Below are 10,810 nucleotides of genomic sequence, written 5' to 3'. Positions count from 1 at the left end.
TCTGTAAGCTGTTGTATGTTGCTAATATCAGAAAATATCTGTTTTAAATCTTAGATCCTAAGATAACTAGATTGTTAGCCTTATCTAGTAATCCATCAAAATAAAGAAGATTTCATGTGCGATACTGACTTCACTGGTTTTCAGTCACTAACATAAAAAAAGAAATTTGTTGTCTCGGTCAAATGTTCGCCACTTTCGACTTATTTACTGTAAGCGATGTTTTTCCGGAGCAAAAAATACGAATGACTTTATTTACATTTATTTATTTGATATATTCGCCATGAAATCAATAATAGGCACAATCCACAACATGGAAAGCATGAATAACAATAGCAGTCAGAAAGTATTTGAAGAATAATTTTGTTGTCACTCTCTGGTTTTCGAATTATTTTAATGCCAGCATTTGATTCAGTGTCACCATTGTTAGGAATCATCAAGCGTCATTTCATGGATCCTGAGTACATCCAAATAACTTTCCTTGGATTCTACAGCAATGTGGGAGTAGATAAAAAGTTTCACAGACCAAAGTGATGGATCCGACTGCAAGTCCATACTTTCTTCTTTTGTGAAAAGTTATCCTGATGAATCGGTAACCTACTGCTTCCCGCGGCAAAGGGCCTTGCACTGTGTTGTTATTTTTTCACAATCATGACTTAAGACAAAATGGATGTAAACGTTGTCACAGCGCGCTCATTCTGCTAGATCTACGGGAGAGTGATTGCATTTCGAAAAACGTAATTTCGGTGACCTGGCTGGTTCGGAATCCCAATTAAAGCCCAACAGCATATTTATTAATTTTTTGGCTTTTTTTGTTGTTCAGTTGTTTTTCGCTAGTATTTCTGCGAGAGGAACTAAACGTCTGACATTACTGACACGTGGACTTACAGCTGATCTTACATTGAAGTTTCTAATGTTATGAATGAGAACGAGAGGTTACTGCATTTGAATAAATCATCCCAGATAAAGGCTCAAGCACTGATCACACCTTTCTGCAGCACTCTCCATGGCTCTCATCCCGAAGTAGCTGATTAGAGTCTTGGCGACATTTTTTGCATCAGAATTAGCCACCAAGGGGACGACAAAGGGTGGCTAGTATTGCACTGAAGCCCTGGATGAAATCCCGTAAGACACCTTTAAGATAATCCGTCCAACTGGATAAGATGTTATCTCTAAAGGTGTCATTGTTGCTGAGACTAGTAGATTGTACACCGGCACTGTGTTTTACCTTCTCCTTCCATCATCAACAACACTAGTACGACAATGATCTACATGCTTTCATTAGTTATATATAGATCTGACTCACTGGCATCAGTATGTTCCCGAGTTATGGAACGGTGGACTTTGTAGAATAGCTAGCAATTGTTTCCATCAGTAACGATCCATTCCCCAGAAAAACTGAAATTGCAGTAGAAAGTATACTGCAAATCTGATACCCAGAAACTTAATAAATGGAAGGACGTGCTCGATACCTACATGGATAAACTATTGGAATTCAGTTCGGAAAAATATCTGAGGTACCTAAATTCTGATATTAACGAAAAGGTATACAACCTTCAGGATTAAATCTTGAAGCAAACAAAGATGAATCTCTACATTACAAAAAGCCTACAGGATCACCTTGAACAGAGCTAAGAAAAAAATATCACTAGTTTGGACTGCAAATTTAAGGACCTATAACACAGCAATCAAACTAAAAGCATTATACGTACCTAAAGCCATAATATTTGAGGGCGGATCGCAAACACATAGCACAAAATAAACACGAAAATAATTCTAAGGAAAATCTTGGTCCTGTTAGAATTGATTAAATTTGGATAAAAAGGATCCCTCGTGAATTACTTAATCTCTGCTGCATTCAGGAAGAGACTATGGAAATTTTACTGTCACATTCTCAAAATTAATGATGATAGGCTGATCAAACTATTACTCGATCTTGTCATTACAACGAAAATTAGCAAACTGAAACCGAAAGATTTCAGGAACATGAGACAGGACAGAGATGTGTTCAGAACACCAGTCGAGAACCAACAATTCGCTGACAGCCAAGAAGTGGACCTAACAGAATCTAGACAGAGTAACGGAAGAGACACTTGATCCAAAACATGAAAAGATTTTGAGAAAAGAAGAAAGTACACTTTTCAGTTGAATAAGTTCAGTCGCGTTTTTCGGACGTAGTAATGTAAAAATAAGCGGCAGGCTCCGAAACAGAGTTACTATTCGCTCAGTAAACAGACAATGGAGTCACTGGCAACCGTCAAGTATCTGGCTTTCTGTATCGATTTTTGGAGGAATGACCTTATAAACCTGGTAGTGGGGAAGGGAGATGCCACTCAGCTTTACTGCCTAACTTCGCGGCAGTGTAATTCACTTTTCTAACAGGTTCATTGGGAGACATGTTGGGTAAATATCCAGGCCACGGAATCAGTGGTACGAGAGGAATTCGAAAAGGAAGTTACACATTATCAAGGCAGACAAGTAACTTTTACTGAATGCTGCACTACGCTTCAAAACGACACTGATGCATAAAACTACTTTCTACATAGTCACCAACTCTCTGTAAACTACATTCGTAACATTCTACCAATCCTTCAGTTTTTCGACGCCAGAACTTCGCTCGTCGGTCATGGAGCCATTCGAGAAAATATATGTGAACGTCCGCGTCTTGAAAAATCGACTTTCCTCCGAATGTTCCTTCAGCGAGCCTAAAAGATGGAAACCGCACGGTGCAAAATCCCGATGAACATCAGTCACGTCTGTCTAGCTTTGGTCAAGCTGATGACATCATTTCACTATGGGTGCGCGTGATGTTACATTTGATCGATGTACTGCCAGAATTTCTGCGTGCAATATAGACGTTGTGCCCACAATTATACGATCCCGCGTACTTCCACCTTTGAATTACATCTCCATTTGCCGCTCCATTTCAATCGTAGACTGTAATGCACTTGTTATCCGTACCTGCAGACAACTTTTCTGCGGGTAACCCGGTACATGCACTCTCTTCCGACAGTACCTTACTCTGCACATTGCACTACGTTCTTAGCGTGGAACAGCACTTGTGACATACTTTATGAATTCCGTACGTATCTGTAGCTCCTGAAGAAAAAATAACCTTTTCCTTGCCACATGTGGCCTTCTGTTGTGGTGGAGTGCTGAGTGGCAAAATATACTGGTTTTTCCGACAAGCCTTACTTCAGTTGCACTAGAAGATAGACGAGCACATGTTAGCAGCTACGGTGGTAACTTTAATCTCGTATTCACCACTATTGAAGGACAGGGCGAACGAAAGCTAGGTGCAGTGTTTGGGTGTCGCTGAAGACAACATGTTATTTCAGCTGAGTGTTACCCCCACCCCCCCCTCCAGGCAAGACCATAGGCCATATATCAAAGGGAAAAAGGCCGGCCATTTATTCTGTGCCCTCCATGTGCACATAGCATGTCTCCCATCGAATATGTCTCGGATATGTTTGGTATCATCTCGAACAAAAGTCTTAAATTTATGTAAATATCTGAGAGATAATTCCAAAACCAGAGATATACGAAATTAGAGTCACAGGCATTACTAATCTTACAAAAAAGTGCCTGATCATTTTGGAATAATGGGCTATGTGATGTATTCTCACGTCACACTTAACGGGATATATCGGTGACAGCTTTCCACGCTTGCCTATCTCGTGCAAGCCTTTCATCACGGTATAACTACTACACCCAACATAGTTTGAACCTGCGTCTGAACAGCGCGGAGTGGTCACGCGGTTCGAGGCGCCGTGTCACGGATTGCGCGGTCGCTCCCGCCAGAGGTTCGAGTCAACCCTCGGGCATGGTTGTGTGTGTGTTGTACTCAGCATAAGTTAGTTTAAGTAGTGTGTAAGTCAAGGGACCGATGACCTCCGCAGTTTGGTCCCTTAGGAATTCACATACACACATTCTGAACCTGCATACTGTAAACAAGCATTGATATCCCTTTACAAATTTTACCCTTCACACTTGCCTGCATCACAAAATCAACTATCCCTTGCCACCTGAGGGCTTGTCCTATAACTCAATCCATTCTTTCAATCAAATTGTGCCTGAAGTTCTTTTCTCTCAAATTCAATTAAATATCTCTTCCTTAGTTCTCCATATAATCTTTTTTAAGACCCCATTTCAATAGCTTATCTGTAACATTCATTGTCCACATTTCACTTCCAAATCACATAAAAATACAAGGTGTACAACTTTGCTTCCGACGTTTTTTCCCCAACATTTTAGGCTTTAATGAAAAAAATTGGTTATACATGTATCATTCAAAGTATTTTCCATCGCTGGCCACTATTTTCTCCCATCTTTCGGGCAGTGTACGAATCCCGCGTCGAAAAAATTGTTCATCTTTTGAAGCGATCCACGAATCGATCCCATTTGTGACTTCTTCTTGAGATCGGAAGTGTTGGTCAGCCAGGCCATGCGCCATTGATGTAAACAGGTGATAGTAAGAGGGAACAATGTCTGGAGAATACGGCGAGTGGGGTTGGACTTCCCATTTTAACGTTTAAAAGTACGTTTTGACCTCTTTTGAAACGTGGGATCGAGCGTTGTCGTGCTGCAAAATCACTTTATCGTGCCTCTCGCTGTATTGCGGCCGTTTTTCTTTTAATGCTCTGCTCAAGCCCATTAATTGCGTTCGATAACGGGCACCTGTGAGTGTTGCACTTGGTTTTAACACTTCATAGTACACGACGCCGAGCTGGTCCCACCAAATACAGAGCATGATCTTGGAGCCGTGAATATTCGGTTTGGCCGTCGACGTGGAAGCGTGGCCGGGATATCCCCATGATTTTTTGCGTTTAGGGTTATCGTAATGAACCCATTTTTCTTCCCCGGTCACAATGCGGTGCAGAAATCCCTTCCGTTTTTGCCTCTGAAGCAACTGTTCACAAGCCGGCCTGTGTGGCCGTGCGGTTCTAGGCGCTTCAGTCTGGAACCGCGTGACCGCTACGGTCGCAGGTTCGTCTCCTGCCTCGGGAATGAATGTGTGTGATGTCCTCAGGTTAGTTAGGTTTAAGTAGTTTTAAGTTCTAGGGGACTGATGACCTAAGATGTTAATTCCCATAGTGCTCAGAGCCATTTGAACCATTTTGAACCAACTGTTAACAAACACACCCACGCCGCTCAACGTCTTTGGTTTCAGATCACACGGGACCGAAGTTCCTTCTTTCTGTATCATGCCAATAGCCTTGAGACGTTTTGAAATGGCTTGCTGTGTCAGTCTCACTAGTCGTGCCAATTCTTCTTGAGTTAGACGCGAGTCTTCTCTCAGCAATTTCTCCAGTTCTGTATCTTCGAAAACTTCTCTTTTCCATCACAATGCCGGTCTACGACGTTAAAATCACCGTTCTTGAAGCGCTGAAATCACTCACGACACGTTATTTCACTACTAGAGTCCTCACCATACGTGCCTGAGACCATTCGGTGAGACTCAGCCACTGTCTTCTTCATACTGAAACAAAACAGTAACACCTCCCGCAGATGAAGAGAATTTTTAATCAAGAACAACTTTATGATGCAGACAAAAATCAACCAATGTTTGAATGATGTTATGTTGACCGAGGTCCAAGCTAACTGCCTGACGTCTGCGATCTGTTTCTTTCGACCGCTACTTACCGTTGTCGCCACCTATCGGCAAACGGCGGAAGCAAAGTTGTTCACCTTGTACCTAACCGCTCACATATCATTATGTTCTCAATCTGCTGCAATGAGCAAATTTCAGTTCTAATCGGTGTAATTTTTAATTACACTGCTGTAGGTCGTAGACACCAGTGACGTACTTTCGAATGAAATTCAAAATATTCTGCACTATTTTTGTGAAATAAATGATCCTTTCTTAGAAACTATGATCTCCATACTGGCAGCAAAAAGTGACAATGCGACAATCTGTGGCCGCCCTGCAGTTTCAATAATGTCTAATTGCAGAATTATCCACGTTCTGTCTTCACCTACCCGTGCCGAAGCTAGAGCGAGCGACGCCAGCAGGAGCAGTCCGACGTGCCCTATGCGGCGAGGCGCCGCCATCTTGCGAGAATGGTGCTCCGTGGTCTGGTAGCGCGGGCTGCCGCGCTATAGGACCATTATGGCGCTCCATAAGGACCGCCTTTAGTGGCAGAGGCGGTCTACCTGCTGCAATATCAGACTCATCTGCGCGTTACGGCGTCTGCAGTGCGTCCATCACGGAGCATACAGTGTAAAGATAACAAAAACGACTGCTTACGGCAGCTTATCTTTTACGCTTGCCCCAATAAAATCCCTTGACTAATATAAGAAAATTTGATACACAGGACTTCAAGACATTGTATTGAGCAACGGTTCATCAGAGTTCGTTGCAGCTTTTTGAAAATTATGGAACGACTGCCTTAAGCTTTCGTTAACTGCCAATCCTTTCCCTTCATTTCTGAAGTAAAATGAAAATTATATCAATGTGAAAATTAAGATAAAATGAAAACCTTTCTGAATGCATTCGACGCACAAATGTGTCAGACAATCAAAAATGTGAAACAGTTTGCGGTGTCTTTTGATATTTAATCCATCACACGTGCCTATATACGAGGATGAGTCAAATGAAAACCTTAAATTTGTAATAACAAATGGAAATTTCTTGCCGTTATCCTGTAAGTTGGGAAGCGTGCTACAAATAGCGTGCAGAATGGCCTGTAGGTGGCAGCATAGTGCAGATGCACACATACCGTTGCAGTATCAGTATAAAGATGGCCGCTCCACTTGCGACTTGCACCAGGGAATATCAGCGTTTTGTTATTCTGTTTTTGCGTAGTGAAGGTGTGAAACCTATTGAAATTCATCGACGAATGAAGGTTCAGTACGGTGATGCATATTTGTCACAGCAGCAAGTCTACGAATGGAGTAGGAAGTTCGCAAATGGTGTGGAAGATGCTCCTAGTTCCAGGTCAGGCAGAACGAGTTGTGCCTCCACAGAACATTGCAGCAGTTGAAGCCAAAGTGAAGGAAAACCGCCGAGTTACACTGAATGACATTGCAGCATGTTTATGGATTAGTCATGGATCAGCGCACCACATTGTGCGTGATGTGCTCCAGTTTCACAAAGTGTCTGCAAGATGGGTGCCACAGCAGCTGACTCCTGAAATGAGAGAATGACGTGTTGATGCTTGTGAAGAACTTCTTCGGCGCTTTGAACGAGAAGGTGATAGCTTTCTTGCAAGAATCGTTACTGGGGACGAAACCTGGGTTCACTTCCACCAACCGGAAACGAAGAGAGCGAGCAAGGAATGGCGCCATTCCTCAACACCAAAACCAAAGAAGTTTCGAACAGAACTATCAGCAGGGAAGGTTATTCTGACTCTCTTTTGGGACGAAAAAGGCGTCATTTTGGGACATTACATGCCTAGAGGGACCACTGTCACCAGTGCATCATACACAGATCGCCTAAAAAATCATCTGCGGCCTGCAATCAAATCAAAGCGACGTGGATTGCTGTCAGCAGGTGTCCTTTTGCAACATGACAATGCAAGGCCCAACACTGTTCATATAACAGTTGGAACAATCACAGAACTGCATTGTGGGTGTCTTCCTCGCCCACCATACTCTCCAGACCTTGCCCCAAGTGATTTCCATATGTTTGGACCACTCAAAGACGCAATGGGAGGAAATAAGTTACGTTCTGATGAAGAGGTACGCTACGCGGTGCATGAGTGGTTGAACGGACTACCAAAAGAATTTTTTTCTAAAGGAATTTATTCACTTTGTAAGCGCTGGAGGACTTGCATTGAGCGTGGGGGAGATTATGTAGAAAAGTGATACAGCTTTGTACCACTTCTGCACAATAAATAATATTTTTAATAAAATTAAGGTTTTCATTTGACTCGCCCTCGTATGATGGGCGTTCAGTAAGTAACGCAAGACATTTTTTTTCGCTCTGAAAGCAGCTTGGTTTTATTCAGGATTCCAATGCACTGTATTATTTTCCACTTTTTTGGCTGCAAAACGCTGTTTTGCAAGATAGACTCCGTTCAGTGTCACTGCCTTACACCACCCTACAGGGAGGACCTGTATACTCGCATGGTACCACTCCGTTGGTCGACGTCGGAACCAACGTCCTGCTGTATCGATAACCTCCCCGTCATCCACGTACTGCTTCCCTGGATTGCATTCTTCATTGGGCCAAACGGATGGTCGTTTGTTGTTCTTTATAGTCTTCTGGTAGGTGGCGAGCAACTCAGTGGGCCCACACCTTTGAGTACCCCAGCTCGTGGACGAGTATGTAAGCACTACCAGCAGAGACATCCATCTGAGTAGCGAGGTGTTTGACTGTGATTCGTCGATCACCTCGAATGAGAGTGTCCCCACGTTCCAACATTGCACGAGTCACAGCTGTGTGCTGATGTCTGTCACACGGGAGATATAATTTGAGCAACGTTGTTGCGATGCAAAATATTTCATCAGGTGAACATCCGCAGCATAGGAACATATTTACAGACTAAAAATCCTCTTCAGTTGGTAGTAATTTTCTTAATTTATTCCACGTCGGGTTTCAAAGCTTAGAGCTACATCTTCAGGAGCCACCGCGCTTTTGTTCACTGCTAGGTCTAGTTTTCCGCCAAAAGAAACTCAATGACAGCTGTTTGCTTGGAACACACCTACGTTACGGATTCCATTTTGAATGATACGTATAACGTCGCTACCTATCGGAATTTCTTGAAACTTAAGGGACTGAAGCGGGAATATTCCACGATGTCCCACAATAAATTCTGTATTGTAATCGAAATTGGACGATACAAAATGCGTTGCATTACTTATTGAACTCTCCTCGTAAATATAGGAATCACCCTCATCAACATCGTAAATCGGTTTACTCACTACAGTGTGTCTTTACCTCATTTCTTCTTTCGTTTCGTAAGTAATTAAACCTTCAGCTAGACATCTCCATCCACAGTTATCTCATTTCTTCTTTGTACAATGTGAAGATGTCAACCGGAAATCTTTCTCGTTTGATCCAGTCATTTACTTCCTGCTCTTCCTCGTGGTATTCCGTATTAGATTTTGCGTTGGAATGTCTTCTCTAAATTATCTCATTCACTTCTCAAAATGTGCGCTAGGAACTGCAAGTATATTTGGCTGACATGCGAAGATAAACTTCTTGCGATGCTAAGTTCTTCTGTAATGGAATCATCCTATGTTATGATTTTTATACCTAATTGAAAGGTGTTAGAATATTATAGGCCCATCGAAATACTAATGGCATTTTATTAATTAAAAGAAGCACGACAATAGATCACACTCTTGTTTGATAAGATGTCAACAACAAGAGAAGAATTAGAACTGCGCCAAAGACTCATAATAAAGCCACTTAATTGGCATTCCAACATTCTAACATGGTGGCTCAGTATGATTTCCATCTAGAATACTGAAGTTTTGTTATAGTAAAGTGCGATAACTGTAATCGCTTTCGATGCCAACGCGGCGTTATCTAACTTAATAGCAGTTGACGAAGGCAGACAAGGTCGAAAAGCTGACTGGCGACGGAAATTGGATTACCTGGTGAATTATTATGGGGATTATTTTGAAGTGTGAAGGAGTTTCTGACGTTGCTAACGGTAAGTTGCTTAAACCATAATAAAATGCACAGAATTATCAATGAAAACACGCTGTGTCTTATCTTGTCGCTCGACACAGAACCTGATGTTTTGCGTTGGGGAACGCATACCTACTAAAGATATTTGGAAGAAGCTGCATAAAGTCTATGAAGTTCACCTGCCAGACAGTTATGAGTTACTTCGACATAGGTTTAGTAATATCGCGAGGCAAGAATTCAATGGTGTGGCAAGTCATTTAGCGAAATTAGATGAAATACAAAACAGGCTTTCTTTCATAAAAATGCCAATGAACGACTATGATCTTTTGTGAGCGATTCGTGCAAACTTTGCCAAAAGTGTTTGATTACATGTTACGTGGGACGACTTACTTTGTAATGATAAAGAATGAAAAACGAAAACGATATTTCAATTATAGATCACCAATAACAGGTCGAGATTATGATGCTGTTGGTGCTACAACAATTATGTCAAAAATAAAGATTAATCTTTCACAAAATAAATAAAAATCAATGAAGGTATAATGAAACAACATCTGAGAAAGATCTGTCAAAAACATCTAATTTTAAGAAGAATGAAGAAAGAAAATATATTTCTTTTAGCAAGGTAGAGCATTTACTAGAACACTATAAAACTACTTTCGTTGTAGGTGCCAGGGAAAAAGTCATCGGTCAAACTACTATCCTAGAGTAAGCAAAACAAACAAAATACTGTGCAACGGTGTCGGCTGTATGGAATGTTCAAGAAATGATAACAGCTTAAATATTTTCACGAAACGAATTAGATGACGAGAGGATGGCACTACAGAACATGATATATTGTCTGTAAAGAATGTGTGGCTGTCGTTCTAGGCATTTTCTGGAAGTATACACCAGTTACATGAATGATGAAAGATGTTTATGATGGTGAACTAATTGAAAGTACCACCGCGTGCGATATTAGGGGAGAGAATCCTTTCCTCGTTTTGTGAAATGTCGCAGTTGACGACACCCACCGTCCCATTGAGGTGGACGGGGAAATGAATGAAAGAGAGGTTCCTGGATGACCAGAAGTGTTTCATTTTAGGACATACGGGTATTATATGAAGAACGAAGTTGCTAATCTCAAGAGGAAATTGAGATTGCGGTGAACAGATAGAGCAAATCTTTCACCATGATATGAATTTTCAGAAATTTTATGAGGAACTCTCCATGAAACCATTTGTAATCAGGGGC

Source organism: Schistocerca nitens, chromosome 1, assembly GCF_023898315.1.
Source record: "Schistocerca nitens isolate TAMUIC-IGC-003100 chromosome 1, iqSchNite1.1, whole genome shotgun sequence".
Classification (NCBI taxonomy): Eukaryota; Metazoa; Arthropoda; class Insecta; order Orthoptera; family Acrididae; genus Schistocerca; species Schistocerca nitens.
Note: the sequence above shows the minus strand (reverse complement) of the source record.